Source organism: Delphinus delphis, chromosome 15, assembly GCF_949987515.2.
Source record: "Delphinus delphis chromosome 15, mDelDel1.2, whole genome shotgun sequence".
Classification (NCBI taxonomy): Eukaryota; Metazoa; Chordata; class Mammalia; order Artiodactyla; family Delphinidae; genus Delphinus; species Delphinus delphis.
In genome coordinates this window covers 15,420,117-15,438,298 of record NC_082697.1, presented here as the reverse complement: position 1 = coordinate 15,438,298, position 18,182 = coordinate 15,420,117, and the positions used below count along the sequence as shown (strand labels likewise).

The window sequence follows — 18,182 nt, the reverse complement described above, 5'->3', positions numbered from 1 at the left end:
AGCCCAGAAGCTGGGACCAGAAGATGAAAGATGGAATCACAGCAGGGCTGTCTGCTGGGAGCAGGGGCCACCACGGAGATGCAGCCGTGTGCCTGACAAAAGGCAGATGGAGATGGGGAGACAGATCCTGGCTTCTGCTCTCTCCCACCCCCCAGTTCCCAGAAGTGCCTCCCATCGGTCAAACCTACTGGGAAGACCTGGGAGGCCAGGAATGCAGTGCTCTAAGGTACAAAACAGAGCCAGGAAGGGCGATTCCCAGCACACAGGTGGTAAATGACCTGCTCTTCAGTACGGTGGCCTCCAGTACTTCGGTCAGGTACCACCTCCTCCGGGTACCCCAATTTGAGAATCACAGGCAGCACTGGAGCCATTTAATCTTCACAAAATAGAACTAACTCTAGTTCACAGATGAGGAAGCCTAGATCTGGAAATGGGATCTGTCCAAAAGCTGGTTTGCAGTTGGGGTGGGATTTTAGTCCAAGCCAGGTTTAGCTGACTCTCCAGGCTGGGTCTGTGGTCTCTCGCAGGCTGAGATTTGGTGGGTTTGGTTCTGCAAGTGTAAACTCTGAACACGCTGCCCAGAACAATTCTGAAAACATCCTGAGAGCCAGGATGAGAACAATGAACTTGCACTGAACTATTCCTACGGGGGGGGCTCTCTCTGCAAAGAGCTCTACCCACATAATCACACGTTGCCCTTGAGACATCCCTAAAACAAAGTGCCGCTGATATTCCCATTTTAGAGGTGGGTAAACTGAGACTCAGAGTGATTAATGAGTTGTCCTAGGGTTGTGCTGCTGGGCTCTGGGCCAGGTTTGCTGTAAGGCCCATGACCTCACTCCTGAGAAGCTGTGAGCAGAGCCATGAAGAGTGGCCCCAGCCAGCCTGCCCGGTCCTGGCTGGTTTCCTGCTGAGATCTCAGGCAGGGTACTTAACTTCTTTGTGCCTCGGTTTCCTTTTCTCTAAAATGCGGATAATGGAAGTACTCAACACAGAGGGCTGTTCAAAGTATTATGTGGTTTAAATAAACATTTTAGCTATCATTACCTTGACTTGACCTCCTAGTGCTTTAGCTTTTTCATCTGTAAAATGGGCATAAATAGTAATGTCCACCCTGTAGGGTCATTGTGTTGAGTGAGTACCCACCACGTAGGGGTATTGTGAATGTTAGGTGAGTGAGTCCTCTATGTTCACTTGAAAATAAGCTATCATCATCATCCTGTCTTGATAATTCTTTGCAAGTCAGAGACTAATGTGAAGGCAAAGGCTGGGAATCTTCTTGTTTGTGAAGAGGGGATGGTGTTGGGGACAAAGGTCACCAGGTGAAACTCAGGCTACCCCCACTGAAGCCCGAGCCAGAGGGACCCAGCCCAGCCATGCCCCGTTATATTTGTTAGTTGCATCCATGATATTCAAGTAACAATAATGTATTCTTTCTTGTCACTGTATAATATTCCATTGTGTAAATAGAGCACATTTTATTCACCTATTCTACATTCAGTGGGCATTTGGGTAGTTTCCAGTTTGAGGCTATTATGAATAAGGCATGGTGAATATTCTAGTGTATGTCTTCTGCTAGATATTGGTAAACATGTCTGTTGGATATGTATCTAGGAGGGGGATTGCTGAGTTAAGGCCTGTGCTCTTTCTCTTGGGTCAGATTATCTCTGAGTATGATGGAGGTTTCTACACATAATAGGTGCTCAATAAAGACTTATTGCAAAACTAATAAAAATGAGAGCTAACATTCATTGAGTGTTAACAATATACTAGGCTCTGTTCCAAGCATCTTCTATGTAACGACTCACTTGACCCTCACAATAACCCCTTGAAGTAAGTATAATTATGCCCATTTCACAGATGGAGAAACTGATGTACAGAGAAATTAAGGAAACAGCTCAAGTGTACACAGTTCAAAGCTGGCAAAACCAGGATTCAAACCCAGAGGGTCCCGCTCCAGGGCCCCTGCTCTTGGCCACCAGGCTATACCGAATGCAGTCACTGCCATGTTCAGAGGTAAGGCCCACGGGAGTAGAAAAGAAGGAACAGAAGCAGATGGGATGGGATTTCCCTGGTGGTGCAGTGGGTAAGACTCTGTGCTCCCAATGCAGGGGGCCTGGGTTCATCCCTGGTCAGGGAATTAGATCCCACAGGCACGCCACAACTAAGAGTTCACATGCCACAACTAAGAAGCCAGTGAGCCACAACTAAGGAGCCCACCTGCCACAGCTAAGACCTGGCACAACCAAATAAATAAATTAATTATTTAATTAAATATTAAAAACAAAAGCAGCAGATGGGAGAGTCAGCAGGGCCTGACCATGCCTGTGAGATCTCGTTGGAAGGATGAATATGATCGGCAGGGGAGAAAAGAGGCCAAACACATCCCGGGGCTTTCTGCTGGGGGATGGGGAGGGTGGGGGGGACATCGCCAGCAACCAGGAAGAGCAGAGGTGAGCCCCCATTGGTGGCAGATAGGAGGGGCATGTCCTAGACATTCTGAGTTCAAGGAGACGGTAGTGATCCAGGGCAGTGTGGCTAGAGGCAGTTGGAGATCATAGACGGCACAGGTCTGGACATAGAGAAAAGGGTTCAGGCCAAGAATGTGGGTCACGTGGACAGAGGAGAGGAGTGGATAATCACATTGACCCAGTTGGTTTAGTTATGGAAATAGCACGCACGTGTGTGTTTGTGTATAACCCCTTACCACCATCCCCAGCTCCACTGCGCCCCCCTGGCTGGGGCCACCGTCATCTCTGCCCGGTTACCTGTGGGAACTTTCTCCTGCTCATCACAGGGGGTGCCAGAGGGATTCTGTTAAAAACCACATCGGACCACGCCGCTCCTTTTCACTCCGAGGAAAGCTAAAGGCCTTTGCGTGACCTACAAGCCCCCCGCTCTTGCCCCTGTCACCTCTCTGCCCTTGTCCTCAATTACCCTCTCCCTGCTCTGACCTCACTGGCCCCCTTGCTGTTCCTCAAACACACCAGACTTGCTCCCACCTCAGGACCTTTGCACGGGCTCTTCCCTCTGCCTGACATCATCTTCCCCCACGTGGCAAATCCCCTTGATCTCTTTCAAGTCTGACTCACAAGTCACCATTTCACTGAGAACCCACCTGAGCTCTTCCAATACCCTTGATGGACTTAGCACCTTTTAACGTAACTTACTTACTTATAACATTTACTATTTGTTGCCAAACTCCACGTGCGGTGGGAATTAATTTCCCTGCTTTGTTCACTGATGGATTCCCAGGACCTAGAACAGTGCCCAGGATGGACCAAGCCCAATCATTATTGAATGAGTGAAAGAACCTTGCTTTTCATTAAAAAATGTTTACGTATCCATTCAGCTGCACCGGGTCTCAGTTGCGGGATCTTCGTTGCTGACTGGGGGATCTTTTGTGGCTCACAGCACCTAGTTCCCTGACTAGGGACCGAGTCCAGGCCCCCTGCATTGGGAGCGCGGAGTCTTAACCCCTGGACCGCCAGGGAAGTCCCTGTCTTGCCTTTAAAAAGCGATTCAGGGGGCTTCCCTGGTGGCACAGTGGTTAAGACTTTTCCCTCCCACTGCAGGGCGCACTGATTTGATCCCTGGTCGGGGAACTAAGATCTGCCACGCTGTGGCCAAAAAAAAAAAACAAACAAACAAAAATACGGGGAGGGGGAATTTAATGGGGCTTAGAAAAGTCAATATGTAGTTGACAAATGGGAGTGGCTGCCCAGTTCACAGTGATTTCCCAGTGTCCGTGTCTGCGTGGCTCAGAGCTCACCCCGACCCTCCCTCCCAATCCTCAACCTTGGTAGTTCTCAAAGTGGGGTCCCCAGACTGGAAGCAACATCATCGCCTGGGAACTGGTTAGAATTGCAAATATCTTGTGTCCCATCCCAAACCCACAAAAACTCTGGAAGTGGGGTCGGGAAATCTGTGTTTTAACAAGCCCTCCACTTCATTAAAATCTGTGTTAAGTTTAATAGCGTGACTTCATATGAGAATACGAAGAAAACGGTGATGTGCTGCTGCCCCCTTGTGGCATTTTGGTGAATGACCACCAGCAGGGAGGAGCCTGGGAGCCTGGGACCCATTCCCTTCCTGTTTCAAGGCCTCAGGGTGAGGCAGGGATAGAGCTGGCCTAGGATTCTTTCCTATTTGAGTCGAATGCGGCAGCTTTCTTAAAACATTTAGACAGATGCCTGTAAGAGCCCCTGCTGGTCCCTGAGCCAGGACACCTGTGTCTGTCCCCCGGTCCCTCTGCCCACAGTTCAGCTCTGGACAGATCGACCACACGATACAGCCACATGGATCTTTCTTGAGCACAGTTACGGTTATGTCACTCTGCTTAAAGCCCTCCTGGGCTCAGAGGTGCCCTCCGGGTGGGGTCCACGCCATGCTGCTATGTCTTCCAGCCTCTTCCGCGCTCCAGCTACACGGGATGGATGGGGCTCCCCACTCTGGCCCAGGCCTCTCCCCAAGCTGTCCCCTCTGCCTGGGCCACTCCTTTCCCCTTCACAGATGCCCCTGATTATTCTTCATGAGTTGCAGTCTCTACGTCTAACCGAGGCCAACCCTTCCCTGGGCCCTGGCTCCCACCCCCTCTCACCTGCCCAGGTGCTGACTCCTGCCACTGTCCCCATGTTATCCCCACATCTTCCATTTCTCCCTCTCTTCCAGATTATCCCCATCAATATACATACACGTTGGTCCTTTGTCCAGCGCTGCAAAGGATGCAGCCCACCAGCCCATGGCCATCCTGGCTACTGCAGTAACAAAAGGTGGGGCACCCTCTTCAAGGGGCAACTCGAGCAGCCTCACGGGGGAGGGGGTGCCTGGGAAAGGGAAGCCTCGTGTGGCCACCACATTTCATGTGCTATCAAAAAGTCCACCTGCCTCTCCAGGGCTAAAATGTGGTCTAGGGTCTGACGCACATTCTTAGCAACAGGGTCATGGTTTAGCCAATTCTCAAGAACTTCATCTTTTTCCTCTTCCACTGCAATTAATTACAACACTAGGGCGAGCCCCAGGGCAGGAGCCTAGGCCTTTTGGACATCGCAAGGTTAGTCAACAAGCCTACTTGTAAGTGGCCCCACCACACTGGTCTGGTTCCTATCCATGTTCCATTTGCTGCCCCCTGGCCCTTCACCACTGGCTTTCGTGGAAGTGTTTCCAATCTCATCTCTGGGCTGAGTCTCTTCATCTGCTCCTGTCGGATGGGCAGTACTTAACACGGGCTTCTTCTGTAGCTTCCTCCCAGCCCTGAAGCCAGCAGGCGGTCAACACGGGGGTTGACTTTGACTTTACTCCCCTTCTCACCTCAAGGGCTGGACCTCCGTGTCCCAATGACCCTCCTGCATCTCTTCATCTATGAGCCATCCCACTCATGTCCCATTCCCCTCCCTTCCTCTCTCGATTCCTTCTCTGTGCCCACTCTCACCCCCTTAAAGCCCAAGGTTTTAGAACCTGGTAGCATCCACACTGCCTCACCGCTTACGACAGACGGACAGTCCAGGGTCCCGATGTGGCCCCCGTACAAAGTGAAGTCCCCCTGGGTCCTTTCACCAACTCAGCCAGATTTCTCAGGTGTCTGAATTTAATCTCCAAACGAAATCTAAACTTATTTCCAAATTTTGTGGCAACCGCCATATTTGTAATGTTTCCTTAACCACTGTGGTGTACGTACATAAGGGTGTCCATCAGATTGCTATTTAAACCCTTATGGGGGACTTCCCTGATGGCGCAGTGGTTAAGAATCTGCCTGCCAGTGCAGGGGACACGGGTTTGATCCCTGGTCTGGGAAGATCTCACATGCTGCAGAGCAACTAAGCCCGTGCACCACAACTACTGAGCCTGCGCTCTAGAGCCCGCGAGCCACAACTACTGAAGCCCACGTGCCACAACTACTGAAGCCCACACGCCTGGAGCCCATGTGCCTAGCGCCCGTGCTCTGTAACAAGAGAAGTCACCACAACGAGACGCCCACGCACTGCAACGAAGAGTAGCCTCCGCTCGCCGCAACTAGAGAAAGCCCGCGCGCAGCAACGAAGACTCAAGGCAGCCAAAAATAAAATAAATAAATAAACCCTTATGTATGTCTTGGCAAACCAGATTCCAGCAGTCAGTAGGCCCCAAATCCAGTGGCATACCAAAGGGTCAGGGTTGATGGTGGGAGTGGTGTTCTAGGGAAGGAATATTTTAATGCAGACGATGTTTAGAATTGCTGGCCCGTGGTGTTAATAAAAAGCAGATTGCATTTAGCCCATTTATTATTGTTTCAAAAGTTTTTAAACACAGTGTACCCCTTTTTCACCTGCCTCTGGGGGCAGACCACTCTTGCCACCAGCACCCCCCAGCACACCACTGCTCACTGTCTAAAGCACAAAGTCTGTTTCTCGGTTATGTAACATTCCTAACAGGTGCTTCTGGTAGGTGCATGTGGTAGTCCCCAAATGATTAAGGGACTCAGGCTCCTTCGCTCTTATGCCTTCACCTCACCCCCACCTCATCCGCATCCAGGATGACATGAGGCAAGAGGCTCAGCCATTCCATGCAAAACCCCAACACTGTTTCTGGAACAACTGGGAAAGAGGTACCATCTTTTGACCCAAGTGGGCAAACTATTAGAAGGTAAGTCTTCAATTGCTGGAGGCTGTATTTGCCACCATGAGAAGTGCTGAAAACTTTAGTCACACAGAACCAAGAAATTAAGAGAAACAGATGGCAGGCAACTAGGTTCAAGCTGCTAGATCCAGCTGTGCCTGAAGCTATCCTTCCCTAAACTTTTCAGTTATGTGAACCAATAAACTCCCTTTATTACTGAAACTAGTTTGAATTGGGTTCCTGTTACTTGAACTAAGAGTCTTGACAAATATAATTGTATACGGTAGTGTAATTACCTGTCTATTCTTGGCCGTTCTGTTGGGCTTTGTTCCCTAGAAGCCAGGTAGATTTCTGATTCATCCCTGTGCCCCTGAAACCCAGCACAGGACCTGGTACATGGTAGGTATTTAATACGCGTCTGCTGAATGGTGACTGAGGCCTGGGTTCTAGCCCTGATTGTGCCTCTAGTCTGTGACCTTGAGCATCTAATTCTCCCCTGTGAGCTGTTTCTGACTCTGCACAGTGGAAATGATCATCTTTGCCCTGCCTTGCTGGAGGGCGGCAGTGAGGATGAGATAAGCCCAGCTTACAAAAGTGCTTAGCAAACTCTAGCGCTCTGCACACGCAAAAGCCACAGTTATATTTGCAAAAATGTACATTTTGTCCTAATTTCATCAGCCCCCTGTAGACTGTGGGTTCTTGGGGCACAAAGCAGACAGCACGTTGGAGCAGAAGTAAGATCTGAGAGGAGAAGCTTTAGCTGCCCCCAGTGCCACCTCCATGCAACAGTAGACTTGTTGCACCTGCGGATGAGATAAGCAAGATGGTGCCTGGTGCCCAGCACTTGCCACCCCACCATCTCCCTAGAAATCGCCGAGACAAGGGATCCCAGCGCCTCCTTGAGTCTGAGCCATTGCAAACGCATGATAACGGAGCAGCAGCTGGCTGGTTGTTCCCCTCCTGGGCACCCAGAGAGAGACCACATCTCCCAGCCACAGTGACCGAGGTCTGGCCATGGGCTTGACTCCAGACCCAGACCATAAACCCCCCTCACCATCCTCCACACTCGTTCTCTGCCCTCGTCTGCTGATCACATGCAGAGGACACAATGGAGGACTTCAAGGTTCTAGAACATTGTTCTTCACCTTTCTTTACGAACCTAGGACTCCTTGGGCAACTGGTAAAGTCTATGATCTCCTCAGACAAGTCATATTAAACACATAAAATCAAATACATGGGATTACAAAGGACACAAATTATTGAAATACGGTAACCAAAATAAAAAATGTATGTGAGATTGTTACATGTGCTTTTTTAGGAATATATTAAACAACGAGATTCAATTATCATAATTTCAATGTGGCGAGAGTATAAACAGCATTTCAAGATATCCACAATAATTACTTTGTGATATGAAGATACCTGTGATTTCTTTTGGTGACAAATAGGTACTGCTACTACTACTTTGTTTTCTCCATTCATAACTGAAGTGCTAGATGTTAGCTAAAGGTCAGTGGAAAGATGCAATTATTTTCCCTTTCAAGTTCAGGAATCCCTGAATTTCATCCCCAGATCCTTGGGTATTGTCTCCGGGAAAAGAATCTCTGCTTTAGGACAGGACAGAGTCCCAAAAGAAAAGGAACTTCATGCTTGGATGACCACATACAGGAAAAGCCCCTCCAACATGTATTCAAACCAGAGGAAAACACCGTATTTCACCAGGAATATCGAGATTCTGAAGCCAGGCTTGATTTCTTATTCCAGCTGGGTGACCCTGAACGAGGCATCTAACCCCTCTGAACCTCCATACTCAAAAGAAAAAGTAGGCCATGGTCCCAGTCTTACAGGGGAGTCGTGAGAATTAAAGGGGATAACGGCTCTGGAGGCTCGCAAACTCTATGGGAATTTATATCTGAGGTCTTCAAACTCCAGCCAGTGAACTGGTACTAAAAATAAGGACAACACAGTGAAATCTCATCAAGCGAAACGGATTCCACCTGTAAGACTTTTACTCCGAACTTGACCTTCCTCATTTGAGGGGTTGTGAAATTCATTCTTTTATAAAATGAGGAGGATTATAAATATAGTACTTGCTCATTTTTCCCCATTGTTTCTACTTTGCAAATGGAGTTGGCAATGTGATTTGGATTCACAAATATTTTACGCAGTTGGATGGTTTTATGAAGACCAAAAAGTATGACAATCACTGCTTTATGCCACCACAAAAATAGTCATTCTTATTATCCCTCAAAACTAATAAAACTTAGAAGGGATTCGATTTCTGACCTGGCACAAGTTTGAATAATAATAGTTAACATGTACTGAGGGTTTCAATGTGTCCCAAACTGATCTAAATACGTCACACGTGTAACTGGCTTATTGAATAATCTGAATTTGGTGAGGGACACACATAAATGGATCTAGTTTTTCTTCACCCATTGCCTTTGAACACATCCAGTCAAATCTCTCATTGCCCCATGCCTTTCAGTATGGATTGAACATCTAATTATATACTATTTAACACCTCCTCTAAATCAAGCTTGACCCTTCAGCTCAATAATGCATTGTTATTTAATTTAATAAACTATTAAATAGTCTAACTACGGGCACCTTACAGTGCTATGAGGATATGAGGTACGTACTATTATTAATGGCATCTTACAGATACTAAGGCCCAGAGAGATGAGGTAACTTGCCCAAGGTCACACAGCTAGTAAGTTAGAGACACAGAATTCAAATCCAGGCTGTCTGGCTCTGGACACTTGCCCTTAGTCTCTGCATTACATTCCTCTGCAGCACTGAGAGAGTGTGAGGGTCCCTCTAAAAACCTTTTCCATCCTCCCCATTTGAGTTCTAGCTTCTCCTGTTTATGAGGCCTGGAAGGAGCAGTGGAGGAAAGGGGGGAAAAAATGTAGCTGGTGTTGCTTTGAGTCCCCTCAGGGAGGTGGATTCCTTTTGTGTGGAAAGTGTTTAAAGGCTAGTGTTCCTGGACCACATGACTAGCTTATTCAGGGGTCCCTGTAGTGGTCTCCTGACTGCTGGGGGATATCTGGACCCCTTGACCTCTCTTAGACCCTGTCCCCAGAAGTGCACTTCACAGCCTCTTTCTGCCAGGGTCCTCTTTCCTGGGAAGCACAAGGATCATCCCTTTGGGGCAGGGCCCAGGTCAGATGGCCCGGCACCCATTCAGCTCACGGGAAGCTCACCCATTCTTGTTCAGCTAAGTGATGGGTGTACAGGATGCCCCCCTTCCTGCCAGCTCTCTCTAATCACTTTTTCTCTGCTCAAACACACACTGAGGGCGGATCTGCAAGCCTGCCTCACAAATGGTCGGGAAACCAGCTACCACTCACCACTTCTGGCAGGAACCCAAAATCTCTACAAGTGGGACGTCTCAGGATGGGGGTGGGTGTGGGATCCTTTCTTCTCCCAGGAGAGCAGAAAAGGTATATCATTTCTCCCTATTCTAGAAAATTATTCTCAAATTCTAGTCTTCTGCTCGCGGAGGCTGAGGGGGGTGGGGATGGAGTGGGAGAAAAGCCGGTATGACGCCCCTAAAACAGTCCTGCTGGTGTGTGTCTCATGGCTTTCTGAAATATGGGGGTATTCAGCACCTTGCGACCCTGTGTTGAGGCTTAACTGAGGCTTAACTGTTAACTGGAAATACAAGACAATAGGAAAGTCCCATTTAAGAGTCTGTTACATGCATATCATCTAATTTAATTTTCACAACTGCCCTATAAGGTAAGCTTATTAATCAGGGTTCACTTGTAGCTGCTATAACAAGCAAACCCCAAAATTCAGTGGCTTAACACAAGAGAGGTTTATTTCTTACTCACATAATATTCCAAGGCAGGTGTTCCTGGTTGGAGGGCAGCTTTCCTTCACGTGATGAGCCGGGTGACTTACATGTTACAGCTCCACCAGCTCCTGGGCCTCCGGGCCTTCTACCTCTAAATTGCAGGCAGGAAAGGAGAAGCTCACCTGCTTCCTAAAGACGCCCACCTGGAAGTGACATCACCCCCCACTCACACTCCATTGGTGGGGCCTAGCCCCATGGTCATACTTGGAAGCAAAGGAGGCTGGGAAATGTAGTCTCTGGCTGGGCAAGTGTCTTCCAGAGCCAACTCCACCCTACAGTCTGACAGAGTTAGTGAGGCAAAGAAACTCTCCTTAATAATGTCTGTTTAATCAGTTCACCAGGCTAACCAGTGCTCTCCGTTCCACCTGAGTGCAACACTCCTGCCCCAGGCATAATGAACGCTCACAGGAGGTCACTCTCTGGCGCCCTTGCTCCCTTCTGCTCTCTCCAGTAGAATGCTGTTATGGGCTGAAAGCTTGTGTCTCCCCCAAAATGTATACGTTGAAATCCTAACCCCCAATGTGATGGTGTTAGGAGGCGGAGCTTTGGGGAGGTAACTAGGTCACGAGGGTAGAGTCCTCATGGATGGGATAGTGCCCTCACAGGAAGAGATAGGAGAGCTTGCTCCTTCTCTCCACCATGTGAGAATACCGTGAAAAGATGGCAGTCTGTAAACCAGGAAAAAGGCTTTCGCCAAGAATCCAACCATAATGGCACCCTGATCTCAGGCTTCCAGCCTCCAGAACTGTGAGAAATAAATGTTTGCTGTTTAAGACCCCCAGTCCACGGTCTTCTGTTAGAGAAGCCCAAGCTAAGACAAATGAGGTGTTTGCCAAAAATCTGTTGGGTTTGTTCTCAAGCCAGTTTGAGCCAGCACATTTGTTATTGTCATGGTGTCATTTAATTAGATATTCCATAAGCTGATGAAATGTGAGTGCAAAAAGGAAGAGATTTGTTTTTAGGAAAACAATAAAAATGAGTTGCTAAAACAGGCTGCCAAATGAGGTGTGGAAGAAACAACTACAAAAGATCTGGAAAAAATCACCATGAGAATCTAGAGGGATTCTGCACTCAAGTTGTTACACAAGTGTCTTCAGATCCTTGCCTCACTTGAAATAAACCAAAACTAGAAAGCAGAAGGTAGATTCTGGTGTAGTTCACGTAAGGAGGACAGCACAAAAAGCCAATGAACAGCCCCACGTTCAAAAAACAGAGTGGCAGATGTTCAAGGTGTGTATCATTTAAAATAATTCCCTGCGGGCTTCCCTGGTGGCGCAGTGGTTGAGAGTCCGCCTGCCGATGCAGGGGACACGGGTTCGTGCCCCGGTCGGGGAAGATCCCACATGCCGCGGAGCGGCTGGGCCCGCGAGCCATGGCCGCTGAGCCTGCGCATCCGGAGCCTGTGCTCGGCAACAGGACAGACCACAACAGTGAGAGGCCTGCGTACCGCAAAAAAAAAAAAAATAATAATAATAATAATAATTCCCTGCTTCTTTGATTAGTTGACTAACCACTGGTCCCAACTGAGCTGGATATGTAATAATAATTCTACGGGATTATTAACCCCATTTTATAGGTGATGAAACTGAGGCCCAGGATACCAGTAGGTAGGTGGTGAAGGCAGGATTCAAAACCAGCCAGTCCAGTTGAAAGTCTACAGTCTCACTCTCTGTACCAGCAACGTCCAATGCAACTTGCTGTGGTGATGGAGCTGTTCTGTATCTGCTCTGTCCAATGTAGTATGTGTTTAATGGACACTTGAAATGTGTCTAGTGCAACTGAAGAACTGAAGTTTTAATTAAATTCAATCTTAAGTATAAATGGCCACCCACGGCCAGTGGCCACCCTATGCGACAGCACAGTTCTGTGCTGTCCTTACTTTAACATGTGCCTTTCTTAGCATCTCAGGCATTTTAATTTCATTGCCTTGACTCTTTCCAGCCAATGATGTGTCTTCTGAAATGCAAGCACTGGCCCCTGTGATTCAGATGTCCCTTCATTCCAATTCTTTATGTTGACTGGAGAACGAGAGGGATGGGCATTGGCAGGAGGAGAGGGGGCAATGGCTGAGCTGGAATGGCCACGTGGCAGCAGCTGCCATCTTGTGCCCGAAGCCCTTGCAGCTCCTCAGGGTGGGGGAAGCATCGCCTTTAGGTGCAAGAGCTTGAGAGCAGGATGGGACGGCTCCCCTCCCTACTTAACAGCGTGACTCGAGGCAAAACACCGCACCCCTTTGCACCCTGGCTTCGTCCTCTGGAAGGTGGGATTAAAAGTGCCTGCTGTTGGGAATTCCCTGGCGGTCCAGTGGTTAGGACCCTGAGCTTCCACTGCAGGGGGCATGGGTTCGATCCCTGGTCAGGGAACTAAGATCCCGCATGCTGCAAGGCGCAGCGACATAAAAGTGTTTGCTGTTGTGGGGACTGCATGAGGTGATGCCTGCTAAGTGCCTAGCTCCCTGCTTGGGTCTAGTAACTGCTCAGTAAATGTCCTTCTAATCCAATCCAATCCTCAGACCAAAGGAACAGCAGGGAAAATGTGGGGGTGGGGATGGAGAGAGAGAAAAGGCTCTTTCAAAAAAGCCTTTCAGTGAGGAAATTCTCAATTGTAAACCAAAGTAGAGAGAATGGTTTAATAACCCCCCCCCCATACTTCTATCAGTTTTTAAAATTATTAACCAGAATAAAGGCTTTAGTATCTTCAGTAACTTAAAGATATCCATCCTTAGGAAGGTGAAGAACAAACTCCCAATGGCTCCAACCAAATGGCCACAAACACGTGTTAGGAATCCTCAGAGCAGCCCTGGAGGGTCCCAACAGCCAGAGACAGGGTCATGCTCAGACAGCTGTCATTTGTCGCCCCCGCTACCCTCCCCAAGTAATATCTTCACAAGCCTGGGAACCATGGTGCCCACACATGGGTGTGGCTATGCTGTTTCCCAGACAATAGGTTCCATCTCTCTGGGTCCCCCAAGCCATGTAGCTTGTCTTCCAGTGCCTGGAAGATTCTGGAAGAGCCCCCCCACCCCTGCCAAATCCTACCTATAATGTTCTTTAAATTAGCAAAAGGCAGCTTTTAATTTCTTGCCACCCAGATCCCTAAATGGTGCTCAAGTTACAGAAAAGCCACAGCTGCCATCTCGAAGGAGCTGGTACCTATCATCCCCTGAGGTCAAAATAATCCATTCTTTTAGAAGAGAGATGAGAGATCTTATCAGGGAAAATGCCCAGGGCTTCTGACCTTCTGGAAAATTACTGAACTATATTCTAACTATAAAAATCAATCCCTTAAGATCTCAGTAGGTCTGGGGAATAAGCTGTGTAGAAAAGGAAAAGAAGACATTAATTGGGTGGAGGGGGCACTAACATTCGCTAGGCACCTAATCTGTGCTGAGTGCCCCTTCATGCTTTCATTTAATCCTCACAGGAACACTGGTAGGCAGATACCTTTGCCCCCATGTCACAGATGAGGAAACTGAGGCTCAGAAAGGTGAAGCCACTTGTCCAAGGTAGAACTGAGGTCTGGCTCCCTCAGAAACTCACGTTCTTTCCTAACCACTGTCCTACCTACTATGTGGCACCTTAGATGGCAGCCTTTATTCTCTGTCTGAGTCTGTTTCTCTCCCTGATGTGGGAATGACAAGGCCTGCTGGCTCCTACAGCTTTCAGAAGGACCTTGACCTTCTCAGGGACGTGAAGCGCTTTGAAAGGTGTAGAGGACCCAGTTAGGGCCTGGAGTCACCTATCTCGTTGTCCTCAAGGCTGGCAAACTTGCAGCTCTGGAAGAAGAAGATCCAAGCCTCATTGATGGGTCCCGGTGCGACTCTGGCATGAAGGGACAGAGGAAAATCACTAGGTCCCCTCAGGTTCCCAAAGGAAAAAGAAGGGAGGGAGAGGCGGAGGGAGGGAGAGCTTCAGGGAGTGCCTTGGGGTGTTGCTGTTTTTGGTGACTGCTCAGCTGACGGTTCTCCAAGCTGAGAAACACACATAACAAACTCTAACCTCCTCTGGCTTAAAATAGAGCTGCGGAACCGAAAATGCCAAGCACAGGGCAGAGTCACCTGCCTGGCAGGGCCAGACAGCTCCTCGTGGCCCCAGTAATACTCCCCCGCCAGCGGACCCATCTGACAAAGCACCTCTCAGCTTCGTCTCATGAGATGCTCACAACAGTGGGGGTGGGAAGCCAGCGCTCCTCAAACCCACCTTAGAGATTAGGAAAGTGAGATCTGAGAGGCCGCTGGAGGGTGATAAAGCCCCCAGCATCTTGTCTGATGAGGCGGCACCGTGTATGCGAAGGATCGTGACCCTGGGGGGCCAGACGGCCCTGAGTTCAAGTTCTGACTCAGCCGCTGCCTGGTTGTGAGGACTTGGCAAGCGGGGTCTCTTCTCCTCTGCAGCCCGGCTTCCTGCACTGGGGAGTGAGGCTCCCTTAGCAATGTCTGTGAATGTTCCTAGTGCGGACAGCGCTCCACAGTCTCTTGGCCCTGCTTCTGGAAAAAGAATTCCTGACATCAGCAGGCAGTCAGTTGTAAAAAGGGAGGAAAAGTGGCTCCTGGGCACCTGGAAAGTGACATATGGTGTCTTTTATAATGCAGGAGGTGGGCCTGACCATCACCCCCATTTCTCACATGGGAAAACTAAGGTGCAGAGAAGCAGAAGGCTTCTATCCACAGATACCCAGGTAGACAGTGGATGAGCTGGAATTTAAACCCAGGCCTCACTGACCCAGCTGTGCTCAGGACCAGGACTCATTAACTGTCCCCGGGGTGGACCCAGCCCTTCCCCTGAGAGCAAGCTCCCTCCACCCCTACTGGCCCCATAAGCTCTGCTCAGGCCCTTCTCGGGCTATAGATCCTTGGTGCCCCACCCGGGCCCACTCTGAGACTGTAGGCCAGGTTTCTGTTCCTCTGAAGTCTGAGCAGGAATCAGAAAAGCAAACTTGCTGACACCATTGCTAAAAATAAAGCTGAGGCAGTAGCACCAGACACTTGCTTCTGAGCTGCTGAGCTGCCCCCCTCTAGCTTCTCAGGGGAAGAAGGGGTGCAAGGCTCCCCTTAACAGGCACGGGGTCCCAATTCTGCCCGAGAACTGAGTCAGGGCAGGAACTGAGTCTAACATCCCTGTGGACCTGGGCCTTTGCTCTGTTGTGATAGTTGCAAAACTGGCTGACACTCCTAGATGAGTCGTCGGGGCCAGACGAAGCTCTCGGGCCGCACATTTACCCGCTTATTTAATCCTCACAACCACTGTAGTCATGCCCTGTTGCTGCTATAACAAGTTACCACAAACCTAGCGGCTTGAACAACACAAACGTATTACCTTCCAGGTCTGTGGGATGGAGGTCTACACGGGTCACGCTGGGCTAAAATCAAGGCATTGGGAGAACTGCGTTCCTTTCTGGAGGCTCTAGGCAGGAATTTGTTTCCTTGCCTTTTCCAGATTCTAGAAGTCACCTGTGGTCCTTGGCATGTGGCTCCCTTTCTCCATCTTCAAAGCCAGCAGCAACGTCAGGCCAAGTCCTTCTCACCTTGCATCTCTCTGGTTCCCCCTCTTCCGCTTCCCTCTTCCAGTTATAAGAATGCTTGGGATCGCATTGGGCCCACCCAGATCATCTGGATAATCTCCCGTCTCAAGGTCAGTCGATTAGCAAACTTAATTCCATCTGCAACCTTAATTCCCCTTTGCCACATAACCTAACATAGTCATAGGTCTCAGGGATAGGATGTGGGCATCTTCAGGGAGGCCATTATTCTGCTGACCACAGCACTTTATGAGATAGGAACTTTCCTAACCCCATTTTAAACTGGGGAAACTGAGGCATCCCAAGTTCACACGACTGGTAAGTGAAAGTAGGATACACTCCCAAGCAGTGGAGGTGCAGAGTCCGCGCTCTACATGCTGATACTGCTGCTTGTTCATCCACAAACGATCACTGGATGTGTGCTCTGTGCTAGGTCCGGTTGCTGGGGACAGGCTGGGGACCAAGATGGGGTCCCTGTCCTCAGGGGGACACATATGTGGAACACGAGAATTACAAAGCAGTGGGAGGGATGAGAGATGGCAGGAGCACGGGAAGTCTTCGAGGAGCACAGAGGAGGAACACCTTAGGAGTCAGGAAAGATGTCCAACTAAGGGAGAGGTGAAGGATGAATAGGGCGTTAGCCAGCAGCCCCTATCACATAAGGAGGTTGTGAGGATTAAATGCATGAATACATGTAAAGTGCTTCAACCAATGCCTAGCCTCTAGCAGGCACTCAATAAATGTTGGCTGTTGAATGGGCCGGGGAGAGGACTGTTCCAAGCAAAGCAAGAGTTTGCACAAGGAGCTGAAAGTTTAATGGAGCTGGAGCAGAAAAATGCAAAGGAGCTGCAGGAAGAGGGGCTGGAATGGTCACAGGGGGACAAGTGATGCATGTCAAGGCTGCAGCAGAGACCTGGGAAGGTGGGTGTCCTAGAGGGCTGCAGGAGATGCTGCCTGTGCTCTGCCCAGACTCTCCATGAAGGCTCACCCAGGACTCTGAATTGAGGGTCACCTTGGTGCTGGGGGGGCAGGGGTAGATTCCTCAGGGAGTGAGGTCAATGGAAGGTGCCCCGAGCGCCCCGCTGTTCAGGCCAAGGACCCCGGGATCATCCTTGAGTCGTCCTCCCCTTCGCCCTCCACACCCAACCCCTCAGCAAGTCCTGTTGCTGTGCACATCTGGGTAACGCTAGCTGTGGTAACAGATGAACCCCAGACGTCAGGGGCTTAATGCCACAGAAGTTCAAATTAGGTGTTCCTTTGGGAGACCCTTTGCAATGTGTCATTGCACCCCAGCTCCTCCCACCCCGTGGCTCTGTCCTCTCCTAAAGACTAGGTGTCCGCATTCAGTCTGCAGTTGGGGAAGACAGGTGGGGGCATGGCGTGTGGGAGGGCTTTATGGGCCAGGCCTGGAGGTGGCACAGGTCACTTCTGCCCTCATTCCATTGTCACATGGACACCCCTAAGCGCGAGGGAGGCTGGGAAATGTGGTGGCCGTGTGTGCCCGGCTCCACCCCCGGCCCCAGCATCTCAGATCCACCCGCCTGTCTCCATCTCCAGGGCAATGCCCCTGATTCCAGGCCACCCTAAGCACGCATTTGGACGACAAGAGGCTCCAAACTGGGGACTTCCCGGGCGGTCCAGCAGTTAAGACTCCGCGCTTCCACTGCAGGGGGCCCTGGTTCAGATCTCTGGTTCAGGAACTGAGGTCCCGTATGCCTGGCAGCGTGGCCAAAAAAAAAAAAAAAAGTCTCCTAACTGACCTTCACTCTGGGCCACCATCCCTTTCCCACATGACAGCCAGAATGCTTTTGTTTCTAAATGTCAATCAGATTGTTGGTGTTTGTTTTCCTGCTTACAACCTTTCTAGGGTTTTCTTTTTCTTTTTTTTCTCCGCTGCGCCCCGTGGCACGCGGGATCTTAGTTCCCTGGCAGTGGAAGCGCGGAGTCTTAACCACTGGACCTCCAGGGAAGTCCCTCTAGGGTTTTCCATGGTACTGAAGAATAAACCTTCGGGAGGGCCTGTAAAACCCTGTGTGAAGTGGACTCTCTGTCTTCCTTCCAATCCCCACTCCCACCCTTACTCCCCCAGCACCCCGATTATTGTGGCTCCAGGCACACTGGCTTCTCTGCTTAAAGGACCCGCACTTGCTGCCTGGACGCTTCCGCCCCAGTCCGTCCCCAGGGAGGCTTTCTCCCCTCAACCTTAGCT

General features: G+C 49.7%; 1 protein-coding gene across 3 annotated transcripts in view; it reads right to left on the bottom strand.

The window, feature by feature from the left end:
• ADA (adenosine deaminase) overlaps positions 1–18,182 on the bottom strand; it is a 118,220-nt gene that overhangs the window by 94,615 nt on the left and 5,423 nt on the right. Inside the window, exon 1 of one of the 3 annotated variants that reach the window (XM_060030742.1) lies at positions 10,434–10,541. The exons of 1 other annotated variant lie outside the window; for it this stretch is intronic. The gene's annotated coding sequence lies outside the window, so the exon portion shown is untranslated. Of the gene's footprint in view, positions 1–10,433; positions 10,542–18,182 lie in introns of those variants that run through there. One more of the 3 variants, XM_060030741.1, reaches the window with a different exon arrangement.